The following is a 23436-nucleotide window of genomic DNA, read 5'->3' on the forward strand; positions in this document are numbered from 1 at the left end:
CCCAAAAATGTGGAAGTGACTTTGGAACCGGATAACAGGCAGAGGTTGGAACAGTTTAGAGGGCTCAGAAGAAGCCAGGAAAATGTGGGAAAGCTTGGAACTTCCTAGAGATTTGGAGGGCTTGGAAGACAGGGAAGATGTGGGAAACTTTGGAACTTCCTAGAGACTTGTTAAAGGGCTTTGACCAAAATGCTGATAGTGATATAGAGAATAAAGTCCAGGTTGAGGTGGTCTCAGATGGAGGTGACGAATTTGTTGGGACCTGGAACAAAGGTGACTCTTGTTATGCTTTAGCAAAGAGACTGTTGGCATTTTGCCCCTGCCCTAGAGATCTGTGGAACTTTGAACTTGAGAGAGATGATTTAGGGTATCTGGTGGAAGGAATTTCTAAGTGGCAAAGCATTCAAAAGGAAGCAGAGCACAAAAGTTTGGAAAATTTGCAGTCTGACAATGCAATAGAAAAGAAAAACCCATTTTCTGGGGAGAAATTGAAGTCTGTTGCAGAAATTTGCATAAGTAATAAGGAGCCAAATGTTAATCACTAAGATATTGGGGAAAATGTCTCCAGGGCATGTCAGAGAACTTCATAGCAGCCCCTCCCATCACAGGCCGGGAGGCCAATGAGGGAAAAATGGTTTCCTGGGCTGGGTCCAGGGCCCCACTGCTCTGTGCAGCCTGTGTCCCAGTTGCTGCAGCTCGAGCCATGGCTAAAAGAGGCCCAGGTACAGCTTAGGCCATTGCTTCAGGAGGTGCAAGCCCCGAGCCTTGTCAGCTTCCACATGGTGTTGGGCCTGCAGGTATGCAGAAGACCAGAATTGAGGTTTGGGAACCTCTGCCTAGATTTCAGAGGATGCATGGAAGCACGTGGGTGTCCCGGCAGAAATCTGCTGCAGGGGTGGGGCCCTCGTGGAAAACCTCTGCTAGGGTAGTGTGGAAGGGAAATGTGGGGTTGGAGCCCCCACACAGAGTCCCCACTGGAGAACTGCCTAGTAGAGCTGTGAGAAGAGGGCTACCATCCTCCAGACCCCAGAATGGTAGATCCACTGACAGCTTGCACCTTGTGCCTGGAAAAGCCACAGACACTCACCACCAGCCTGTGAAAGCAGCCTGGAGGGGGGCAGTACCCTGAAAATCCACAGGGGCAGAGCTGCCCAAGGCCGTGGGAGCCCACTTCTTCCATCACTGTGACCTTGATGTGAGACATGGAGTCAAAGGTGATCATTTTAAAACTTTAAAATTTAATGACTCCCTATTGAATTTTGGACTTGCATCGGGCCTGTAGCCTCTTTGTTTTGGCCAGTTTCTTCCATTTGGAGCAGGCATATTTACCCAGTGCCTGTACCCCCATTGTATCTAGAAAGTAACTAACTTGTTTTTGATTTTACAGGCTCATAGGCAGAAGGGACTTCCCTTGTCTCAGATGAGTCTTTGGACTTGGACTTTTGGGTTAATGCCAGAATGAGTTAAGACTTTGGTGGACTGTTGGGAAGGCATGATTGTGTTTTGAAATGTGAGGACGAGATTTAGGAAGGGCCAGGGATGGAATGATATGGTTTGGCTATGTCCCCACCCAAATCTCATCTTGAATTGTAGTTCCCATAATCCCCATGTGTTGTGGGAGGCAACTGGTGAGTGATAATTCAATCATGGGGGCAGTTACCCCTTTGCTGCTGTTCTTTTGATGGTGAGTGAGTTCTCATGAGATTTGATGTTTTTATAAGGGGCTTTTCCCCCTTTTGTCTGGCACTTCTCCTTGCTGCCGCCATGTGAAGAAGGATGTGTTTATTTCCCCTTCCATAATGATTGTAAGTTTCCTGAGGCCTCCCCAGCCATACCGAACTGTTAGTCAATTAAAACTCTTTCCTTTTTAAGTTAACCAGTCTCAGGTATGTCTTTATTAGCAGCATGAGAATGAACTACTACAATCACCCAGCTTCAACAATTATCAACTGATGGTAAATCTTGTTTCATATATACCCTTTTTTTATATATACTCTTTCATATATACCTTTTTTTCCCTTTCTGTATTATGTTGAAGTAAATCCTAGATACTATATCACATCATTCCTTTTTTTCTAAAAAAATTATATATGCCATGTTTATCATTTGCATTTATATTTTCAAATTTATACTGAACTATAATGTTCATACAGAAAATGTGGTGCTCCCTAAACTTTCACAAACTGAACACACTGGGTAACTAATAGCTAGATCAAGAAACAAAAGACTTTGTATTCAGTAAATTTTTCAACATAGCTATTGTACTACTATTGCAAAAAACAAACAATAATTCTTTAATATCATTAAATATCCAGTGTTCAAATTTCCAAATGTCTTATAAATGTCACAATTTATTTTTTTACAGTTTATTTTTTTGACTCAGGGTCCAAATAGGTACACATATTGCAAATGACTGATTGGTTAATCTCTTTTAATATTTAGGTTTCTCCTCCATCCCTCATTCATTTCTTCCTTGGAATTTATTTGTGTGAAAAACCAAAACATGTTCCTATGTATTTCTTGTAAATTGATACTTGTATCTAGAGGCTCTTTCGTATTCAGGTTAGATTTTTATGGCAAGATGACTATATAGGTGCTGGTGTATTCCTTTGTCAGTGAATATCTAATGCTTTATTCTCTCTCTTTGTGATGCCAGCAGGTACTTACGTTCAATGTCTGGATCAGTTATTTTCATTAGGGTTTTAAAAATAATAATATTCTACTTTTTACATTCCTTCTTCATTTGTTAGCTGGACTACTTCTGTTCACAGATTACTATTTGATTTTCCACTGGTACAGTCTGTACAGAGCAGGATAAATAATTGATTCTTTCCCTTATTTGTCAGTTTTAAAAATAATGAAATGGTTCATTAGCAACCTCCGACAGTGATTGTTTTTCTTTTTATTTTATTTATTTATTTATTTATTGAGATGAAGTCTCGCTCTGTCTCCAGGCTGGAGTGCAGTGGCGTGATCTTGGTTCACTGCATCCTCCACCTCCCAGGTTCAAGCGATTCTCCTACCTCAGCTTCCCGAGTAGCTGGGACTACAGGCATGTGCCACCATGCCCAGCTAATTTTTGTATTTTTTTAGTAGAGACCAGGTTTCACCATGTTGGCCAGGATGGTCTGGATCTCCTGACCTCATGATCCGCCCGCCTTGGCCTCCCAAAGTGCTGGGATTACAGGCATGAGCTACCGTGCCTGGCCGAATGTTTTCATTTTTAAGCTATATTATGAGTCATGGATTTAAATATATTTGGTGTGTTATAATTCATTATTGAACTACTCAACAATAGGGGTTCATTAAATAAGTCATAGCATAACTACACAATAAAATAGTATTACATAGCCACTAAAATAATAATATCAATGTGTATTTATTTACCAGAAAGTTATTTATGATATTTTATTTAAAACTTATTTTTAAAATATTAAATGCATGCTCATAGTACCAAAGGTATTACAGTGACAGATTTCTCTCTCACCTTTGTTCCCAAGTCACCTAGATTCCCATCTAGAAGTCCTCTACTTTTGTGTAACCTTGTATATTCTTCCAGAGATTTCTAGAGCTGATAGTTCACCTGGTATTTATTATTGTGGCTGTATTGGTTGTTAAAAATAATGAAACACTTCTATAAGGTTGTTATACAGTCGGTTCCCTGAACCTACCCCTTCCTCCTTGGGCACCCAAACCCTTCCCTGCTGCCCCCAAGACCTTGCCCATCATCCATCAATTGAAGAGTTAATGTTTCACACAGCAGGCAGCATATGCGGTCCTATTCAAGCTACAGCCAGTGTCTGTTCTCATTGGTCCTTGCCTGTCCTGTACAGTTGCAAGTATTTTAATATTATCCTTGGAGATTTCTATGCCTTTAGGAGCAAACTTTATATTATAAAACATTATGCTTTGTAAAACAAATCTAAATCTAAATATATGAATATAATATGTTCTGGACTGATATATAACAAAGCATTATAAGTAATTTTTTTTCTGGTGGCATAGTTATGAATGATCTTTTATTCTTTTTAATCTTAACTGCAGTTCCAGATTTCTCTATAATGGGCAGATTATTTACACAGCCAAAAATTAAAGTGTATCTCTAAACCGGTTTTATTTCATAAAAAAGAATGGAGATGTCAACATTTTTCAATAGCTCCATCTGCTGGCCGCTGAATAAAGCTAATTTTAAATATCAAGTTTTAACTAAATGAGACAGCCAGGAGAAGAAATATAATTCCTGTGTTAGAACAAAGTATGCTTCCTACATATCCATGAAGAGTAAGCATTAGGAGTCTATTTACTTGGAATAAGAAGTGACACAAACTTGGTTCCATATAGAGTGAGCTACTACCCTATGCTCAAAAACAGGCTGCTTGCCTAGAACAGAAATGTGAAACTGAAAAATTGTTTTGGAGTTTTTGGCCGTCTTACACTGGAATGCTGATTTTTAAATTAAAAAAAAAATTTTTCTGGAGACAGAATCTTGTTCTGTTGCCCAGGCTGGAGTGCCGTGGTGCAATCACTGCTCACTGGAACCTCTCCTCATGGGGCTCAAGTGATCCTCTCTCCTCAGCCTCCCGAGTAGCTGGGACTAGAGGTGCGTGCCACCATGCCCAGCTAACTATTTATTTTTTATAGAGGGAGGTCTTGCTATGTTGCCCAGGCTGGTCTCAAACTCCTGGGCTCAAGCTATCTGTCCACCTCAGCCTCCCAAAGTGCTGGGATTGCAGGAATGAGTCACCATGCCCGGCCTGCAGATTTTTCAAATAGTGCAAAACTAAATAACATTGATTAGTGATTGCATGTGAATATATGTGAAACATATTATATTGAAGGAATGTATATGCCTTTGCACAAATATTCAAAGCAGCAGTCTAGATTCTCCTTTGTCATTCTCCTTACTTTTCAAGTGAAATTGCTCTTGGTTCCATATCTCTTTATTATTTCCAGAAGTTGAACTGATGATAAATGCTTTCTTAAACCCAAATCTCTCTTTGGATGATAATGCAAGCTACGATATTTTGTGTAAAAATTTCTGACATCTATCTTTGGAACTCTTTAAAAAAGTTAGATGTATCAAACATATTCCAATATAGTTTCTGAAGATCTAGTTTACAGAAATGTCCCAGATGATTTTGGTATTCTTCCACTCCACTCCAGTTAAGAACCACTGCCCTGGGACTGTAGATAAATGTGGCATCCTTTCAGGAATATTTGCTTTGTAAAGAGGATCACAAGAGGGGCACAGTGCCTTACGCAGGGGATTAATTGTGGAGGGAGAATCTGAGGCACCAGGGGCTGAGTCTTGGATGAGGGTGAAGGAAAAGAGCCCATATGCCATCTTTCAGCAGTAGCGATGTCATGAATGAAGGATCAACTTCAGGGGCTTGGAGTTTATCATAATGCCTCACCTGTTTGCCTAATGCCTAAAATATCACAAAGCTAATTTCTGTTGGGCTTAGTTTCTCCTAATGGATACGAATGGGTTAGTGTGTTATCTTTTTCTTTTTTCTTTTTTTGAGATGGAGTCTTGCTCGGTTGTCCAGGCTGGAGTGCAGTGGTGCGATCTCCGCTCACTGCAACCTCCCCCTACCGGGTTCAAGCAATTCTCTGCCTCAGGCTCCCAAGTAACTGGGATTACAGGCACTTGCCACCACACCTGGCTAATTTTTGTATTTTTAGTAGAGATGGGGTTTCACCATCTTGGCCAGGCTGGTCCTGAACTCCTGACCTTGTGATCCACCTGCCTCGGCCTCCCAAAGTGCTGGATTATAGGCGTAAGCCACCGAGCCCTGCCTAGCTTTTTCAAGTAACACAACCACATTCCAACATGTTTTCTGAGAATCCAATGCCTTAACCCAATAAATTAGACTAGTGGGAATTTCAGCACTGTTGCAGGCTAATAGGGATCATATTTTTGTCTTGACTAGCCTTTGGGACATACCTTGAATTATGCTGAACAGGTGATGTTTGTCTAGGTAGGGCCTAGTCTCATCATTTACTAATTAGCTGCCCAGTGTGCTCTACTATGTATAATATGATAAACATTTCACCACATTTTGGAAACCATGCTGTAGTGTAGCAAGGCTGTACTCAAAATGCAGTAGGGGCCATGGGGGTATATTTAGGACTGTCCAGGTTAATTGTGTGCATTCCTGATGTCTTTCAACTTCCTAACCTCTTTAACCTCAGATTTGGACTCTATTAAAAAAAGCCCAGGTAACCCAAATATGAGTGACGTGGCAGGCTGAATAATGGTCCCCCTACAATATCCATGTCATAATCCCCAAACCTTTGAATATGTTATGTTACATGGCAAAGGGGAATAAAGGTCACTAATCAATGGACCTTAAATTAGAGATTATCCAAATGGGCCCAATATAATCACAAGGGTATTAAAAGTGGATGAGGGAGTCAGAGGAAGAGCTGTGGTGACAAAAGCAGGTCAGAGAGACGCCATGGAGCTGGCTTTGCGGATGGAGGAAGGGGGACGTGAGCCAAGGGATCTGGGCAGCCTCTAGAAGAAGGAAATAGTAAGAAAATGGATTCTCTTTTGGAGCCTCCAGAAAGACACACAGCCCTGACAACACCTTGATTTTAGCCCAGCGAGATACCTGTCAAACTTCTGCACTCCAGTAAGACAATAAGTTTGTGCTCTTTTAAGCCACCAACTTTCTGATAATTTGTTATAGTGGCAATGTAAAATTAGTAGAGGTGGGAACTACATTTGTGGTTATTCATAATCAAAGACAATTCTCCTAACCATTTCTGTATAAAACCAGCATTTGGACATAATTCCCACATAATTTCTCTTTCTTGGAGTAGAAAGCATTCACAACTGAGTTTTGAATGGTTCACACTCTTAACTGTGTTAAATAATGTTGTGTTATGTTGCTCCTATTGAATTGCAACTTGGCTATTTTTAAAAATCCCAAACACAGAAGATTATTTTTGTTCAAATATAAATTTTAGATTTTAGTTTTCCCAAACAGTATTGTTTTAAATGAAGGTTTATATTACTAATTTCTGTAAAGCCACCTGCAGTCATATAAAAGTATGCCCTTTCGTTAGAAACTATGCCTCATTAAAGCTTTAGAGTTTTTCCTCTGTCTGTCCTAATAGTAATTGCCCCATTGACCCTTACCATGTAGCTATTTTGAAGGCTATCTCCTTTCTGCCCACTCTTTTCTTGGGCTTAATTCTGTGGTGTTAGCAGCCTAACGTGGGCAATATGTATTCTGGGCCTCATTGAAATTCAAGGCATCATTTTATAAGAGAGAGGGTTAATGGTGAAACTGGCAAAACTGCTCACAAACTTGACGTGACACCTTCAGGCTTTTCAGGACTCACTGCCATATACAAGATGTAGAGTGACATTCTCAAACAATTCATACATACAACAAAATATTTACTGAGGCTTCTAGGTGTCAAATGATGGGAATAAGAGCACTGAATAATTTATACAAAAACTCTTGGCCAGACGTGGTGGCTCACGCTTGTAATCCCAGCACTTTGGGAGGCTGAGGCAGGCGGATCACGAGGTCAGGAGATCGAGACCATCCTGGCCAACATGGTGAAACCCCGTCTCTACTAAAAATTACAAAAAATTAGCTGAGAGTGTTGGTGCGTGCCTGTAGTCCCAGCTGCTTGGGAGGCTGAGGCAGGGGAATTGCGTGAACCCGAGAGGGGGAGGTTGCAGTGAGCCAAGATCACGCCACTGCACTCCAGCTTGGTGACAGATCAAGACTCTATCTCAAAAAAAAAAAAAAAAAAAAAAAAAAAAGAAAAAAGAAAAATAAAAATTCTTGCTTTCATCCTGGCTTTCTTCTGAAACTTTCTGGCTTCCTGACTTTGGAGGTTTGGGAATTGAAGAAAATAAAGTAAAAAAGATAATAAAAACAACCAAAGAGGAAAGGTTTTTCTAGATCTACACATCCTACTCTCCCATACAAGATTTATGTTGATGGAAAAACAATGTAAAATAAGAAAATTCCTGAGATAATTTTAAAAAGAGGGCAGAAAAAACTCATAGTAGACTTCATCAAGCAATGTATAAAATGGGTAGAACCTGGAGTATGCAGTGGCAAAATCTTGGACATAGGAATACAGTAACACAACATATTGGTCTAGCAAGCACTGGAGGAGACTGAGGCAGAATTGTCCAGGGAATCCCACAAAAATGGAAATGAAGACGTCTCAGTATCTCTAGGTGCCCTGGTCTGATGGAATACCGATGTACATACCTTTTCTAACACAATAACATTAGTTTATATATCAGCATTACCTCTCTTTTGTTTCAGTTAATAAGTATCCTACTGTAATCCATTCATTCACCCTTTGCTTGTTCATTGTTGAAACAAATTCTCCCTGGAACAAAATTCTAGTAACCAAATACATCATATCGGGGAAACTTCCTTACAGCAGGGATGGTATTAAAGTAAAAAGAGGAGGAAGTCCCTTCTTCAGCTCTGGCAGGGACCTGGCTGGGGAGGAAACCTTCCCGCAAGGGAGGTGATCTGCTGTGGTGACCAGGCTGAACCCACTCTACAGCTGCAGGAGGGACTGGCATCCCTTAGAGGTGAAGAGGGGAGGAGACCCACCTCCTGGAATGTGTCCCTGTGGTCTCCAGATGATTTCTTCCTCTAATAAGGACAATTCTGCCAAAGGAATGGAATGCTTCGTCACAGGCTCAATTACTCTGTGTCTCCGCCAGCCTACCACCTATAAACAATTCCTCAAATTAGGAAAGCGGGGAGATTTAATAAAGACATAACACGTAAAGTGTAGGAAAACTATTTGTATGGCATTCCGAGACGACTAGGTCAGAGTTAACAAGGAGCAAAGTAGTTAATAATACCAATTCTGTTTACCCATCACAACACCTGTGCTGAATGTCAGTGTTTAAAAAAATCTCCCAATCTTTATCTAAAAAGATAGGGCTACGTAACAATCGGTGTGGTTTTTGTCGGCAGAGGTCTAGGAAGCCGCAAGGGCAGTGGACGCCTTGACAGCTGCCCGTCTCGCGGCCCCCGCGGCGGCGTGCCCGTGTGGCTGCGTGCGCGCGGACGGGGCGGGGCTGAGGGGGACGTGCGCGCGCGCGGACGGGGCGGGGCGGAGCTCGGAGGGCGGGCGCGCGCAGGGCCGTCTGGTCGGCAGGGGGCGCTGCGCACCCATGCCGCGCTCTGCCTGCCCCCGGGTGCTGTCCGCGGCGGTTCGATTGGAGCAGCCGCCGAAGAGCGCTTGGCGCCATTTTGAAGCGGAGAGGAGGAGGAACGGCCGGGCTGGCTGCGGAAGGGGAGGGGGGGGAGAAGGCGATTGGATGCGGCGGCGGCGGCGGATCCCGGAGAGCCCCGGAGTGAGAGGAGTAGCGAGTCGGCAACCCGGAGGTAGGAAACAATTCAGTTAACGGAAAGAAAATGTCTCTCTTCTCTGGCTGCGGCGCTCCATTTCTCAGCGGCCGCCACTGCCGCTGTGTGCGTGTGTGTGTCTGTGTGTGTGGCAGGGCTGAAGCGCCGCCCGCCTGGGTGCCAGGCGCGACTCGCCTCCCGGCATCGGGGGCTGCAGCGGGTGGCTGCCTGGCGGTGGCCCGGGGCGGGGGTCGCGGGGCGCGGGCCGGCTGCGCGGTGGGGGTGGGGAGGGCCCCGCGGCCGGCGCGCGCCTCCACGCCGCGGGCTCTGCCGCAGCCTCTGGAAATTAAACTTGCCGCTCTGATCCCGGCCGGGGCGGTGGCGGCGGCGGGCGGTGACCTTGCGCGCGGGCCGGGGTCCCGGGGCCGCCCGGCCGCCCGCGCCCTCCCGCCGCCGCCGTCGCCGCCGCCGCGCCCCTCCCCCCGCGCCCCGGCCGGCCGGCGGCTGTTTCCCGGGCGGCAGGCGGGCGGCGCGGTGCTCCTGTTGAATCCTCCCGCGGGCGGGCTTCTCCCCCTTCCGGGCGAGGGGCGGGCGGGGACCGCGGGTCGGGGCCGCGGGCGCTCTCGCCCCCGCCGCCCGGTCCCCGCGCGCCGCCTGGCCTCCGCTTCGGGCCGGGGGACGGGCTGAGCGTGACATTTTTGCACTGTCCCTCGCCGCTCGCCGGAGGGAAATCGCGTTCACCGCTCCACCCCGAGTGGGTGCTCGGGGAACCTGAGGACCCAGTTGAGGAAGAGCCCAGCGCTGGCGTGGAGGGACTCCTCCCAGGCGACAACTGGGTTCTAGCTTTCCTTTCAGAAGGAACGGCGGGGAAAATGGTGTGCAATTGTGACTCGTTATTGTTTTTGCACTGTTATTTTAATGTTACTTTAAAAGTTTTCGGTCCAGAGAAAAACCTTGTTTGTTGTTGTTGCTGCTACTGCTGTTGGTTTTTGGTAGAGACGTGAAAGCTAACTCTTAAGTAGCTCGACAGTTATTTTGGACGAATGACTGAAACCAGAAACGCCGCCCCTCGCCTTCGGAACTGCAAGCTGCTGCGTTCCTTGCCGCGGACGGGGCGAGCTCCGGGAAGGGTTGATAGAGCAGCTACCCACCCACTCCACGCGCGTCTTCAACAGCCACTCTCCCCCAGTGAGGGTTAACCCTTTTTTATGTCGAAGAAAGTGCTTCTCGTACTTTTAATAAGAGGTGATGGATGGGCAGTGGTGCCCCGACTGATCCTACCCTGTTGATGAAATAGTTTCGAAAACTTTGGGTATAGCCTTAATTTAGAGGGTTGGTCTGCGGTGTGGAGAGAGTTGGGTAATCCTATACTGTCTTCCTAATAAACTTCAAAAACTCAAGTTGTGTTTACATGCAGGAGGCGAGCTGTAAATAAATCGTAATTACCCAATGCTTGAACGGCAGTATAGTCATTGTTCTCAGTTAACACATCCCGAGTTCCCAGACAGAACGTTTTTTATATTAACTCATGTAGTGGTCAGGTAAAGCAGTTAAAAGCCACAAATATGGACTTGAAAGACAGCTCTTTATGCAGTACACATGTCTGAGATGTTCGCATCTTTAGGGACAATAAAATGAGTATTCAATGGTGTATGCAGGTCAGTTCGTGGAACAATTAATCTTGTATCATGGTGATAGCAGAAAACCTAATTAAAATTTGTAGTGCTGAATATGTAGGTGAAAGTTACATGGGATCTTTTATGTGAAGATAGATTTAGTCTCAGAAACTTAACTGTAAAAACACATCTTAAGAACATTATTCCTTAGAAATAAAATGTGTACTTAATATACGTTTACAAATATGTATAACAAGATGCACTTCAGACTTTATAAAAATCACCAAAATAGTGACTTTTTCCTCCTTTTTCTATGGTTTTAAAAATTGTTCTCTTCTCAGCTGGCGTTTACTTAAAGGTATATTTTAAATGGGAAGGTAGTGTTTGTCTTGGCCTTTTTTCTTTTTTTCTTTTCTCCTTGTTTTGGTTAAGGCTGATTTTCCCTATATTAACTTTTCTTTTACAGCAGCTTCTGTTACTCTTGTCACCTTTGTTCTCTCGTGTTATGTCTCTCCCCTCTCATTTTTACCCCCATATTAGAGAGAGATGTGGTGATGATAGTGATTCTTGTCATGAGATGTTTGTATTAAGCTTATTTGTAATAAGATTCTACCGAGTTGGCTGTTGGATGAAAGTTGTTTAAATTGTTCTGCAGCTTTGTTTAACAAAGTAACATTTTAAGCAGTAGGCTTTATCAATAATTTGTTAGGCCTAAGATAAAGTGGTGCTCTGTATTAGGCAGGGCTTGCCCTGGAGAGGAGTGCAATGGTAGAAAATACCCAAAACTTTGTGGGGAAGGAATATTTCGGGAGGTTGTATTCTTTCTGCTTATTCCTCTTGGGAAATTTAGAGACTGCCTTAGAACTAACAGGAGTGCTCAGTATGATTTGGCATATGGACTCTTGAATGACATGGACTGTATATAACGTATATTGGAAAAGAATACATTTGTGTTTCCTCTGTTAGAGAGCAACAAGAAAAACTTAAGGATGATCTCCAACTCACTTATACATGAGAAATTAGGTTCAGACTTTAATTTCATTGATTTATCTGAGGTCACAGTAATATTCATGTGGTGGAATTGGGGCAGCCCTTAGATATCCTGGAAGCTTAGAAGTTTCCCCATTGTCTTTTTTTGTTCTATTCAGGATTTAGCAATATTTATTAATAAAAATTCAGGGTAGCACATTACCCTCCATCCCCTTCTCACCTTTTTATTCATTTAACCAAGAATAAAGTTTTGTGGTTAGCCATCTGTTTCAGCGTCTGGTTTTTAATAATTTCTGTTTAGGGTTCAGTCCATTTAGGTTGTCTCAGAAGATAACCTCTTGTAGGTCTCTGTCTCCGGGAGCCGTCTTTCATTATGTAGCATTACTTGACATGACATTTATTTATTCTTTGTGAAACTTCTGAGAGTAATTTGGGAAAGTTAGTATTGACCTTTGTTTTGTTACAAGATATAGTGCATGCATGAGTGTGCGTGTATTTTTTCATTTTTAAGCTCAGTTTGCTACACAAGTCATCTGTCACTTCTAGTTACAATAGGCGTTTTATTTGGTTTTCGTATTCCTGTTCGGGAATGTTAAAGATTCCAAAAATACTTAGTTTAAAAACAAGCCCAGTAATTTCTCTGAGAGTGTATTTACTTTTTAAGCTTAGTTAAGAAGCTGCCAAATGGTTCGCAATTCTGACTCCTTGGAGAGTAGAGGTAAGCCCTTTCCTCACACTGTTCTATTAAAACCACCTGATTCTAACCATTTCCCCCCATTACTTGAAAAAGGTTTTAGAATCCTTTCTCATTAATTAGTTCAGAATTAAGAATAAATCTGCTGTGTTGAGACTGTAATTGTTTTAGCTGGCATGAGTGATCATGCACAGTGAAAAAATCATGATAATAAAACTTAGATGAATAAAATTTAGTTGTTAAATCCTAAAGCCTTTGAGGTTTAAAAAGTATCTATAATCATTGTGTTCTAATAATTAGACATTAAAAAGTAGTAATTAAAAATACTTGGTTTAGCTATGTAAAACTTAAAAGCTAACAGGTTTGGGGGAAAGACTGATTAAAGTAAGAAACTATTTTGAGGCATCTTCTTAAGGACTAAAGGTATTCCACTAGCCTGCCACTCTCTTTTTTGACAGATAACTACCTGATTCAATTAAAATGAACAGGTACAAAACTTCCATATACATACATACCAGGGATGATGCACTAAACAGGACTGAAGACACCCTGTCCTATAGAAGTGTAGAGTAGTGGTTGGCCATCCACAGCAAGGTGATGAGAGCTGAGACAGACCAGAGAGTAGGATCTTTGCTGTTACTTAGTTCTGAAGGAGCAGGCCCTCCTTCCTTTTCAGTGACAGTTGAGGTTGCTTTTTTTATGTGGGAGAGTGAAGTTAGCCAAGATTAGATCCCATAAGGAGAAGGAGGGGCTCTTATAACCAAGACCATTGTCTTTCTCTAGAAGAGGATGGTTAGGGACCTGAAAAGAAATGGGATTTTGTGTTTCCTTAGGTAGGATAGGATTCTTTCTCCTCAGAGGTGATTTTAGGGAAGTAATTGAAGAGATTTTAAAGGAAAGCTCCATATCTCCAAAATATTATTTAGTAGCTGAAGTTCTACCAGGTAATTTCAGTTAGCTTTCAGATATGGGATGCTTTGGGTTGGGTGTGGGGGTGAGAGTTGCAGGGGTAAGTTGCAGGGGCAAGATGCAGGGCAAATTGCAGGGGTGAGAGTTGCAGGCCTTAAGTACTCTATTAGGGGAATAGAGTACCTAAAGAATTGTGTATTTTAAGTTAAAAGTTATACAGGTATATGGTAAAAAAAAAAAAAAAAATTTAATGGTACAGAGAGTCAAAAATGTTACTTTTCTCCTCCCCCCACAGGTAACCCACGGTTAACAGTTTCTTAAAAGTTTACTTTGAAAAAAATTGTACCAAGAGTATTGTTATACTGTTGTACTGTAATTTACTATTTTATTTATTTATTTTATTATTATTATTATTTTTTGAGATGGAGTCTTGCTCTGTTGCCCAGACTGGAGTGCAGTGGGGCGATCTTGGCTCACCACAACCTCCACCTCCTGGGTTCAAGTGATTCTCCTGCCTCAGCCTCCTCAGAACTGGGACTACAGGCGTGTGCCACCATGCCTAGATAATTTTTGTATTTTTAGTAGAGACTCTGTTGGCCAGGCTGGTCTCAAACTCTTGACCTCGTGATCCGCCCGCTTTGGCCTCCCAAAGTGCTGGGATTACGGGCATGAGCCACCATGTCCGGCCTACTATTTTATTTTTTAACTGTGATTTACTTTTTTCCTTAGTTAAGTCACAAGCTCTTTTCATAGTGGCACATACAGATCAACATAATTAAGAAATGATTAGAATATTTTATTATAACATAATTTATTTTTTCTGACTCCTGTTGAGTACTACTATGTTGTAATAGTTTACATTAACCAGCAGTGTATGAGAACTCCTGTGACATGTATTTGCCAACAGTGAAAAACTATATTGCCAATTTGATATATGAAATTTGTCTTGTTTTGGGTTTGTATTTCTTTGTGAGTGAAGGTAAACATTTGTTTGTATGCTTATTAGGGGGAGGTCATTTGCAACATATTCTTTAATCAGGTGGTTTAATGCTAGTTTAATTTACTTGCTGCCCCCACCACCTACCTTCACCCTTACCTAAGAGCTAAGATGGTCTGAGAGAAGTGGGACTTTTAGAAGAGGAAAAAATATTTTGGGGCTCATGGCACCTTGATAGGGAGCAATGCTCTGAATGGAGAGGCTACAGCACCCAGCTTTGAACAACTCTGGGTCAGTATGAGAGTATTGAAAGCCCTTGACTTGGTGTAAACATAAGGTAGAAGAGAAGCTGAAGCGACACACAGGAAGGGAGATTGGAGAGTCAGGGCAAATAAATTTTGTATAGAGTCAGCCCCACCTTGTACCATCTGCTTATCCTGTCTCATCATTTCTCCCTCCCACCTTCAACTATCATTTCATTTTTATTCATACTGTCATTTGGTTTTCTCCTCTTTTCCTGTCAGGCATGGCAGCCTGGACCTGGGTATTTCAATTGCCCCAGAGATGAGGGGTGCTTAGTTTTTGGTTTTCTTTTTTTTGAGACGGAGTTTCGCACTTGTTGCACAGGCTAGAGTGCAGTGGTGCGAGCTCGGCTCACTGCAGCCTCGGCCTTGGCGGGTTCAAGCGATTCTCCTGCCTCAGCCTCCTTAGTAGCTGGGACTACAGGTGCACGCCACCACGTCCGGCTAATTTTTTGCATTTTTAGTAGAGACAGGGTTTCACCATGTTGGCCAGGCTGGTCTCGAACTTCTGGCCTCAGGTGATCTGCCCACCTTGGCCTCTCAAAGTGCTGGAATTACAGGCGTGAGCCACTGCGCCTGGCCTAAGTAGAAACTCTTGAGCACTTTTTCCCCCTCTGTCTCTTTGGTACTATTGCTTTCAGCTTTCGACTCTCCTAGCCTTCTGGGGTAACATAAATAGGTCAAGTCTTTATAGCTGTAGTTGGAATTTGGAAGGTCACTGGCATTTAAGACTTGAACGTCCCTAGGAGCATATATTGTGATACATGCTCCTATGATATATCAGGATGTGATGCTTGATAAGTGGGATCCCTTTCTAAGGAATGCAGAAGAGCATGGTGGTTAATTTAAGCATGTAGACTTAAGAGTCAAGACAGCTTGGGTTTTTATCTCCTCTAGCTAAATGAGCAATTACCTAATGTTACTAAATCTCAACTTCTTAATCTGAACAGTGGGACTAATAGCAGAAACCTCATTTTTAAAAGCAGCTTTATTGAGATATAACTCACATACCATAATCCATTGAAAATACACAATTCATTGTTTTTTAGGATACTCATAGGTTTGTGCAACCATCATCACAGTCTGATTTTGGAACATTTTTGTTTCCTGTGAAAAACGCCAAACCAAATGTAAAATAGTAGAGCCATTACGGAGAATATTACGGGGGCTCCTCAAGAGGTGAGAAAGGATAGAGAGAGGTTGGCTAAAGGCTACAAAATTTAGCTAGATAGGAGGAATAAGTTCTAGTGTTGTACTGGGTGACTACAGCTGACCCTTGAACAGCAAAGGGGTTAGGGGCACCAACCCCTGTGCAGTTGAAACTCCACATATAACTTTTATTTCTCTAAATTTTTCTAGTAATAGCCTACTGTTGATTGAAAGCCTTACTGATAAACAGTCAGTTAACACAGGGAGTGCAGTGGTGTGATCTCGGCTCACTGCAACCTCCGCCTCGTGGGTTCAAGCGACTCTCATGCCTCAGCCTCCGGAGTAGCTGGGATTACAGGCACCCGCTAATTTTTGTATTTTTGGTGGAGACGGGGTTTCGCCATGTTGGCCAGACTGGTCTTGAACTACTGATCTCAGGTGATCCGCCCGCCTTGGCCTCCCAAAATGCTGGGATTACAGGTGTGAGCCACTATGCCTGGCCTCCATACTGTATTCTTAAAGCAAGCTAGAGAGAAGACAATGTTATTAAGAAAATTATAAGGAAGGAAAATATATTTGCTATTCACTAAGTGGAAGTGGATCATCGTAAAGGTCTTCAGCCTTCTTGTCTTCCTGTTGAGTAGGTTGAGGAGAAGGAGGAAAAGGAAGGATTAGTCTTGTTGTCTCAAAGGTGGCAAGGTGGAAGAGATAGAGGAGGTGGAAGAGGAGGCAGGAGAGGGAGGCACACTGTAACTTTTACTGAAAAAAATCCATGTATAAGTGAACCTGCACAGTTCAAACCTGTGTTGTTGTTACATATTTTCAACTAGCTAGAAGAGAGGCTTTTGAATGTTCCCAACACAAATAAATGATAAATGTTTGAAGTGATGGATATGTTAATTACCCCGATTTGATCATTACACATTGTATGTGTTGAAGTATCACCACGTAACCTACAAACATGTACAATTATATGCTGGTTAAAAAGCATAAAAATAAAACCCCTGAACCTACTAGCTGTCACTTCCCATCACCCCTTATTTCTTTAGTGTTTGGGATAAGCCAGGTCAAATGCTTAGGTTGGTGCCAAAATGTAAGTACACAGTAAAAAAGCAGTTATAACTTTTTGCAGGGAGACTGTGTGGCAAAGTCCATTTACATAGTTTTAGAGAATGCAAAAATGGGATAATTACTGAATGGATGTTTGCATACTTGCATACTGTGCAAGGATGTGGTTCACAGTGCTGGCTAGAGATACAAAGATGAAAGATATTCAATCAAGAGATGTATATTCAAGTGGGAGGAAAGAGGCTGGTATAAAAATACTTATAAAACAAGCCAGAGTATAGTTAGTGCCTTCAGGAAGGTCTCAATACAATATTTGGAATTGGAAACTTGACAAATGGAGATTAGTCATGTTACTCTTGAGAGTATAGGAACTACGAAAAAATTCTTGAAGGAGCGACCATTTTGACCAAGTCTTAGATGATGGAAAGATGGGATTTCTGGCTTTAATGAAGAGTAAAGAATGCAATGCTTTTTGAAGTCTTAAATTATTTGTTTTTGTTTTTGTACCCTCATGCTGCTGCCAGATGATTGCCTCTGGAAGCTATTCCTACACCATTTTTTGATGTTTCTAATTTGTTGTGAACCTGGGGGACTAAATTAGTAAATAATCTTTTAGTGAGAGCGTGATGTCTGTATGAAAAGGATACCAGTATATGGTCTTACGCTGTCGTTTTGATATAGTTGCTTTTTTAGTTTATTCTGTGGGTCTTGGTTTCATCCCTGTTAGTTGGTCTTACAAAATAAGTAATTCCTAGATAAATTAGCCTCATATACATGTCTTCTTCTCCAAGGCTTCTAGTAACAACTATGTCCCCTGACCGTTCTCCTGAATTTCCCATCTTCTTTTTCTAGTGCACTGTTGGACACAACACCTCCAGTACAATATATCTCAAACTGATCTACCTTCTCTTACTCTTTAACATCTTTCTAACTTGTACCTTGATTAATAACAGATTTCTTTCTTTAAAAAAAAAAAAAGTTGTAGGGGATGACATGACTAGGTTTATCATCATGTTAGAAACCTGGGAGTCATCTCGACTTCTCCATCTCCCCTACCTTTCACATTAAATAAGTTACCAAATCCTGTTGATTCTGATGTAGTATTTTTAAAGGTTATTATTATTTTAAATTATATGCACATATATACTCCAAAAGTAAGACGGCAAAAAGAAAAAAGATATACAATAAAAAAACTCTCATTCCTTCCCCATTTGCCTCATTCCTAGACTCCTACAAAAGTTTCTATATGTTAATGTTATATCCTTCTGGGTGTTTAAAAACACAACCATATAGAAGGAACCACATACTTAAACAAATAATAACACACAGCATGGAATTTCCACAATAGAGGTATACACAGAGTCTGTGAGAAGGAGAAAGAACCACCATGCATTCCCTAAAAGAAGAGTTAGGTATTGGAAAAACCTTCCTATTAGGTCCTGAATAGAAGATGAAAAGGAGAACTTTGGACACGTGAATAAACCAAACTGAGCTGTTAATAAGCAGAGAAATATCAATTAGACACAGAGACAAAGGGTCTAACAATAGGATGCTAGAACATTTCACTGTTTGGGGGGTTCAAAGGACCTATAAGGAAATAAAAGAAAATGCTGGCAGCCACACACAGTGGCTTACATCTGTAATTCCAACACTTTAGGAGGCCGAGGAGAGCTTCTTGAGGCCATAGACTTGCAGTTACTTTGGGATCTAGCAAAGATTTCAGCACATTGTAGATGATGAATATTTATTGAATATGTGTAAGAATGTATATATACTAAACATATATGTGACAACTGAAGAAAAGGAAAATTAATACAATATTAAGCTCAGATTTATTTAGAAATTTAAAATTTTATTTTTATTGAGGTGTAATTAAAATACAGTAAAATGTGCAGATCTTAGCTGTTCACTTTGGTGAGGTGTGACGATTATACACATGTAACCAATAACCACAAGATGTAGAGCATTTTTATTACCCCACAATGTTCCCTTGTTGCTCTCTCCATTCAATGTCTTTTGCCTCCAAACACTCTTTGATTTCTAAATGTAGATGAGTTTTGTTCTGTCTTCATACAGTGTGTGCTCTTGTGTATCTGGCTTCTTTTGCTTAACATATTTTGAGATTCATCCATGGGGTTGAATGTATCAGTTTTTATTGCTGAGTAATATTTCATTGGGGGAATATTTCACAGTTTATCTTCTGTTGATGGACATTTGGGTAGAATCCAGTTTTTGACTATTATGAATAAGGCCTATACAGGTCTTTTTGCAAGTGTGTGTTTTCATTTCTCTTGAGTAAATACCTAGGAATGGAATTGCTGGTTCATAGGCATGTGTATGTTTAACTACAGGAAACTAGTTTTTCAAAGTGGTTTTCCTTTTTATATTCTCACCTGAATATATGAATGTTCTAGTTGTTTTACATCCTCACCAACACTTGGTTAGTCAATCTTTTTAATTTTAGCTATTCTAGTGGGTGTGGAAGGGTATCTCATTGTGGTTTTATTTTGGATTTCCTTGATATCTAGTGATGTTGAGCACCTTTTTGCATGGTTATTAACAGTATATTTTTTTTCGTAGGATGCCTCTTCAAGCTTTCTGCCCGTTAAAAAATGGATTATCTTTTTACTGTTGATATGCAGGAATTCTTAATGTACTCATGATACAAATTCTGTGTCAGATGAGAGTATTAAGAGTATTTTCTCCTGTTTTGTAGCTTGCCTTACCTTTTCTTTAACAGTGTATTTTGATGAGTGGAAATTTTAAATTTTGATGAAGTCCAGTCAGTCAACTTTTTGTTTTATGGATTGTGCTTTGAGTTCTTTTTATTTTTTATTTTTTTGAGACAGCGTCTCACTCTCCCAGGCTAGAGTTTAGTGGCGCCATCATAGCTCACTGCAGCCTGGAACTTTTGGGCTCAAGCCACCCTCCTATCTCAGCCTCCTGAGTAGCTGGGTCTACAGATATGTGCCACCATGGCTGGCTCATTTTTTTTTTTTTTTGTATTTTTTGTAGAGATGGGGTTCGCCATGTTGCCCAGGCTGGTGTTGAACTCCTAGGCTCAAGTGATCCTCCTGCCTCAGCCTCCCAAAGTGCTGGGATTACAGGCATGAGCCAGCGTGCCTGGCCCTTTAATTTCTTTTTCACATATTATTGCAGCATCTAGGATCTTCAATACAACATTGAAGAGAAATGGTGAGAATGGCTGGGTGCAGTGGTATGGTCCTGTAGTCCCAACTACTTGGGAAGCAAGAGGATTGCTTGAGCCCAGGAGTTCGAGTCCAGCCTGGGTAACATAGACCCTGTGTCTTTAAAAAAAAGAAAGAGGCCAGGCGCAGTGGCCCATGCCTGTAATCCCAGCACTTTGGGAGGCTGAGGCTGGGGGGTTGGGGGGGGTTTGGGGATGGGGTTGGGGGGGGTTTGGGGATGGGGTTGGGGGGGGTTTGGGGATGGGGTTGGGGGGGGTTTGGGGATGGGGTTGGGGGGGGTTTGGGGATGGGGTTGGGGGGGGTTTGGGGATGGGGTTGGGGGGGGTTTGGGGATGGGGTTGGGGGTGGGGCGGCAGGGGGGGCGGGGGTTGCAAGGTCAAGAGATAGAGACCATCTTGGCTAACATGGTGAAAACCTGTCTCTACTAAAAAATACAAAAATTAGCTGGGCATGGGGGTGTGCATCTGTAGTACCAGCTACTCAGGAGGCTGAGGCAGGAGAATTGCTTGAACCTGGGAGGCAGAGATTGCGGTGAGCGGAGGTCGCGCCACTGCACTCCAGCCTGGTGACAGAGCGAGACTCCGTCTCAAAAAAAAAAAAGAAAGAAAATTAATTTCAGTGTTAACATAAAATATGTTTTAAAATGATGAATTTTTTTTTAAATGAGAGTGAACATCCTTTTCTTGTTCTGATCTTACAGGGGAAGGCATTTAGTCTTTCCTCAGTAAGTAGTATGTCAGCAGTGGATATTCTGTAGATTAAAAAAAAGAAAATCAGACAAGATGTTTCCTTCCAGTTCACTGGGATTTTAATTAAATTAAATTAATTAATTAATTTACTTTCTGAGATGGAGTCTCACTCTGTCACCTAGGCTGGGGTGCAGTGGTGCGATCTTGGCTCACTGCAGCCTCCACCTCCTGGGTTCAAGCAATTCTCCTGCCTCAGCCTGTCAAGTATCTGGGACTATAGGCGCCCGCCACCACGCCCAGCAAATTTTTTTGTATTTTTAGTAGAGATGGGGTTTCACTATGTTGGCCAGGCTGGTCTTGAACTCCTGACCTTGTGATCCACCTGCCTTGGCCTCCCAAAGTGCTGGGATTACAGGCGTGAGCCACTGTGCCTGGCCAGGATTTTTATTTTTAAATTATGAATGGGTGCTGAATTTTGTCAGATACCCTCTCCCCTTTTTGGTATTTATTGAGATTATTGTAGTTTTAAAATATTCCATTTTATTAACTTATTTAGAGACAGGGTCTCACTGTATTGCTCAGGCTGAAGTGCAGTGGTGTACCCAGTTCACTGTAACCTCAAATTCCTGGGCTCAAGCAGTCCTCCTGCCTTAGCCTCCTGAGTAGCTAGGACTACAGGCACATGCCACCAAGAACTTCCTTTAATGTTGCATAATGCATAGGTCTAGTAATAGCATCAGTTTTCATTACTTTAATATATCTATATTTTACTGTCATTTTTCAAGGATATTTTTGCTGGATATAGAATTCTCAGTTGATGTTTTTTTTTCTTTTTCTTTTTCTTTTTTTTTTGAGACAGAGTCTCGCTCTGTCGCCCAGGCAGGAGTGCAGTGGCACTATCTCGGCTCATTGCAGGCTCCGCCTCCCGGGTTCACGCCATTCTCCTGCCTCAGCCTCCCGAGTAGCTGGGACTACAGGCACCTGACATGGCGCCCAACTAATTTTTTGTATTTTTAGTAGAGACGGGGTTTCACTGTGTTAGCCAGGATGGTCTCGATCTCCTGACCTCATGATCCGTCTGCCTCGGCCTCCCAAAGTGCTGGGATTACAGGCGTGAGCCACCGCACCCAGCCTCAGTTTTTTTTCTTTAATCACTTTAAAGATGTCATTTTATTCTTCTGTGGTCTCCATTGTTTATTTAACTTTCAACAATTTGATGTTGAAAGTTATTGTCATATAAATATAACATTCATATTGAGTAGGATAAAGTTATATTGAATTTGTGAATTGTTTTTGTATTCTGTTTGGAGTTTGCTGAGTTTATTTATTTATTTTTTTTTTGCGAGATTGGGTCTTGTTTTGTCACCCAGGCTGGAATGCAGTGGCGTGATCTCAGCTCACTGCAACCTCCGCCTCCTGGATTCAAGCAATTCTCCTGCCTCAGCCTCCCAAGTAAGCTGGGATTACAGGTGCACGCCACCATGCCCAGCTAATTTTTTGTATTTTTAGTAGAGATGGGGTTTCACCAGGTTGGTCAGGCTGGTCTTGAACTCCTGACCTTGTGATCTGCCCGCCTTGGCCTCCCAAAGTGCTGGGATTACAGGCGTGGGATTACCACACCTGGCCTATTTGATTTGTAAGTTGATACTTTTTCCCAAAATTTGGTATATTTTAGACCTTACTTAAAAAATACTGTCTGGGCGCAGTGGCTCACGCCTGTAATCCCAGCACTTTGGGAGGCCAAGGCGGATGGATCATGAGGTCAGGAGATCTAGACCGTCATGGCTAACATGGTGAAACCCCATCTACTAAAAATACAAAAAGAAATTAGCCAGGCATGGTGGCGGGCGCCTGTAGTCCCAGCTACTTAGGAGGCTGAGGCAGGAGAATGGTGTGAAACCGGGAGGCGGAGCTTGCAGTGAGCCGAGATGGTGCCACTGTGCTCCAGCCTGGGTGACAGAACGAGACTCTGTCTCAAAAAAAAAAAACAAAAACAAAAAACCTTTTCTGCCCCATTCCTCTGTTTTTCCTCTTGAGATTCTGCTTACACATTGTTCTGTTTAAAATTGGTCCATGAGTATGTATTAATTTTTTTCTCTGTTTTTCAGAGACTCTTTTAAATGTTCTTTCTAATGTGCAGTGAAGCCTGTTTTCAACGAATGCACCCTTCAGTTACAGTGTTTTGTATAAAAAATTCCATTTATCTGCCAAGATTCCCCATTGTGACCATATTTTTCTTTAAGTCTTTGAATGTATTCATAATAGCTGTTTTGAAGTCCTTGTTTATTCCTTTGTCTGTATTAATGGGCTTTTGACTCTTTTTTCCCCCTTGATAGTAGGTCACATTTTCCTGTTTCATTTCATAAATAGAAAATTTTTGTTGTAGAGAGGATATGATACTTCATATCTCTAAACTCTTTTTATCTTCCCTTGATGAATGTTAAAATTAGTGGCTGATTATATTGGATTTTTGGAACCTTGGTCTTCTGTTTTAAGATGGGGCTATAGAAAGTCTGAGGTGTT

General features: G+C 42.0%; 1 protein-coding gene across 7 annotated transcripts in view; it reads left to right on the forward strand.

Annotated features, from left to right (window-relative positions):
* The first annotated feature begins 9171 nt into the window (after positions 1 to 9171).
* Positions 9172 to 23436, forward strand: part of PDS5B (PDS5 cohesin associated factor B) — a 186831-nt gene continuing 172566 nt past the window's right edge. For 3 of the 7 annotated variants that reach the window (XM_054446092.2, XM_063650750.1, XM_054446098.2), the window contains exon 1: positions 9172 to 9389. The gene's annotated coding sequence lies outside the window, so the exon portion shown is untranslated. The remainder of the gene's footprint in view (positions 9390 to 23436) is intronic. The other 4 variants (XM_054446095.2, XM_054446096.2, XM_054446099.2 and 1 more) reach the window with 3 other exon arrangements.

The sequence above is a fragment of the Pongo pygmaeus genome, chromosome 14, assembly GCF_028885625.2.
Source record: "Pongo pygmaeus isolate AG05252 chromosome 14, NHGRI_mPonPyg2-v2.0_pri, whole genome shotgun sequence".
Taxonomy (NCBI): Eukaryota; Metazoa; Chordata; class Mammalia; order Primates; family Hominidae; genus Pongo; species Pongo pygmaeus.